Genomic DNA, 3,678 nt, shown 5'->3' on the forward strand with positions numbered 1-3,678 from the left:
ATTTATCAATATATCCTGACGTGGGCTTCATCCTACCGTAGGCTGAAATCTCACGTCTGGTCGAGACCAGTTGTTGACGTTGGCTGCACCCGTTTATTCCATTCTAGACCTGCGGAGCACCATTGTCTGACTGTCTGACAAGCATTTGGACACATAATCCACTCCTAAATGTGTATATCTACACTAATAAATAATCGCTGTGTAATAATTAATAATTTAAACAAACTGTTTTAACAGTCATTCAGATAAGATTGTAGATCTGTCTGTATTGAAAATAGCAGATCTACAAGCTCACAAGCCAGCATTGCATCGCGACGCGTTGTGAGCTTGTAGATCTGCTATTTACAAAAATATACGAGCGCTTTTGCGCCGGGAGTCCCGCGGTCGGGACGGGACCTCATGTACCGCTACGCTACGGACACGGACATGAAAGACGAAGTTGGGCGGGCGCGTGTGTGTGTGTGTGTGTGTGTGTGTGTGTGTGTGTGTGTGTGTGTGTGTGTGTGTGTGTGTGTGTGTGTGTGTGTGAGAGAGAGCGAGCGAGAGAGCAAGAGAGAGCGAGAGAGAGAGGCGTGTGCGGCGAGGCCAGAGGGGGGGGGCGACTGTTTCTTATTGGCTTTTCATGTCTTTGGTCGTATTCTGGTTCGTCTTCATGTCGTAAAATCGGGGCGTTTTTGAGAATATTTAAGGGCGTGTTATTTAAATGACGCTCGTTTCAGCCGTGACATTTATCAACGCTGGGACCAAGTGTAAGCTCGGATCAGCTGTGTAGGATGCGTTGATAAATGTGACTTTGACGTTGGTGTACGGCCGAATATATGGAAAAATATACGGCGGTTTATACGCTGCGTTGATAAATGAGGGCCATTGTGTCCGTATCTCTTTCACTTGTATTCGGCATGATATTGTATTTTTGAAACATGTCAATTTACCACCAACGCTGGCTCATGACACTTTGCATAAGGACTGCAAATACAAACATGCACACAATGCAAGTGTGTGTACACACACACACACACACACACACACACACACACACACACACACACACACACACACACACACACACACACACACACACACACACATACGCACACGCTGCACACATGGATCATATTCAGAAGTAAGAAAATTGAACACAGCACCTTCAAACACCTCAAAGCGTACTATAGCCTACAGTACATACTGTATGTCAGTCAGTACTATGTAGCCTACAGTACATGTGTCAGTCAGTACTATGTAGCCTACAGTACATGTGTCAGTCAGCAGAGCAGAGGTGCTATGATGTTCTGTTTGAAGTTATTATGATGTGTGAATTTGATTAATTGTCAGTGTGATTAGATTCATTTCCCTTGAATGTGTTTTGCTCATTACTTTTTGTTGCATGGATTGAGTTATTTAAGATTCCTTATAGCCAACGTCACTAATGCGACGTGTAGATCTGATATTTTTAAAGTAATCTTGAAAATAGTTTCATGTGGAATCCTCAAAACTTAGTTTACAAGGAGTGTAATGGACGTCACATCAAGTAGATAAACATTAATGTCATTATGAAAGTTTCTTGAATTTCGATTTAGACTCTATTATTGAGCAAAGGAGGAGAGTGTATCTTCTAGTGTCTGCTGCACTGTCTGCCCTGCACAGAGCCTGTGCAGCCCCCCCCCCCCCCCCACACACACACACACACACACACACACACACACACACACACACACACACACACACACACACACACACACACACACATAACATATAGTTTTCATTTTGTCTATTTGTTATCACCTCTCATACTTACCAAGCAGATGAGCTGATTCCTTTCTTCTATTCTTATCCTCTGCTGTAGCATATCTGAGGTACCCTTCAGCATCAACTTTACCCACATAAAGACAGTTTAGATGTGTTTTGATAACTCTTCATCAGATTATGTCATACTGACTGGACAATACATTTGATATTAAATCACATTCAAGTCTTGGATACATGTACATGATGAGGAACAGGCAGCTTTAAAAGAATATGAACACATCAGATAACCATAAACCTATTAATGTAAATATGAATGTCAATATGAGCTGAATTACTGATTCCTGTGTATTATGATGATGTCACTCTCCTCACAATGCTCAACCACAAGCATTAAGTTAACCTGATACCTTGGGTCATTATTTGTAATTATTAAAACAAGTACAATTAGTTTTGTAATATTACTTTAACCACTTAAACCCCAGCTTCTGCATTGTGGGTTGCGTCGCGTTGTGAGCTTGTCGATCTGCTATTTTCAGCAGATCGTAGCAGAAAACAGAAAACAGAAAAGACACTAGTATTGAGACCTGAGGGACTCTGGTTACCCATATGGGGTTTAAGTGGTTAAAGTAATTTAAATTGTAAAAAGTGCATTACAAAAACAATGCTAGGGTTGCTGTGGTCTCTTAGTAATGATAATGTGATTATTTAAAAGTGTCTTTTTCTGTGATCTCAGCATGGTTGCATCTCTATGCAATGCTATAGCTTTGTATTATTATTAGTTAGATTATGGATACTTTAAATGTTTCATCAGGATATGGAGACAGCATTAATGTTCCAACTCGGAAAGTTTGAATTCACCCTTTATTTACAACAAGGTGGTAACTATGAATCCTATAGCAACCCTAATCTTTGGGGAAAGGTGAACATTCTGCAAAATTAGGCGAGCATTTGGCAAGAATACCAGATCTACAATCTGACAACATGTTGCGGTGCAATGTGAGCTTGTAGATCTGCCGTTGTAGGCAAAGAGATTTGGTAAAGAGGGAAAACAAATTTTTTCCTCCCTAATGTGTGGACTAAGTAAAGAACCCTGGGGGCCCCCACTTAATGAAGTACTGTATATAGGGTTTAAGTAGTTAAAGCACTATTTGAACACAAAAGGTTTCTGTCAAAGAGACATATCTCGTCTCTTGGATCTCAATAGAGTAATAAAGAACAGGGTTGAAAAGCGTTATCACTCAACTTTTTAAACAAATGTAGAGGTGCTGCAGGAAAATGGGTCCTGACCCACTGTTTGGGAAACAGTGCATTAGGCCATGGACCCCCATAACTCTGAGAGTGTACAAATGGGTTCATTTGGTTCCATTTGTACACTCTAACAGTTACAGAGCGGTAAGGGTCCATTTGGTTCCTAACTATCAATCATTTAGCTGGGGACCCCCTGGAACCCCCCCAAGGACCTCATATTGTATTAAAACTGCAGGCTAAGACATCAGTACAAGAGATGATTTGTTATCCTCATAACCTTAATAATAATTGATGGGATTTAGCAGAAAGGTCACATTTGAGGTTATGTATGCAAATTACACAAACAATCATTTTAATAACACATTAGATTTGATACTCACGGTCTACTCATGTTCCCATTCATGTTCATAATCCATGAAAAGACAAAACACATTCATGATTAGAAAACTGATACTTCACATACAGAAATATGACTCATCATTTACACATTGTTAATAATGGACTCACTAAGGTGCTCTCACTCACAAACATCAGTGAGAGCATTACACTCCAGAGTTACAGAGCGGTAAGAGTCCATTTGGTTCCTAACTATCAATTATTTAGCTGGGGACCCCCTGGAACCCCCTCAAGGACCTCATATTGTATTACAGTTTTTCACAATTGTTAACACACGTTTCTCAAAAG

This window comes from Gymnoscopelus microlampas, assembly GCF_963454915.1.
Source record: "Gymnoscopelus microlampas genome assembly, chromosome: 15".
NCBI lineage: Eukaryota > Metazoa > Chordata > Actinopteri > Myctophiformes > Myctophidae > Gymnoscopelus > Gymnoscopelus microlampas.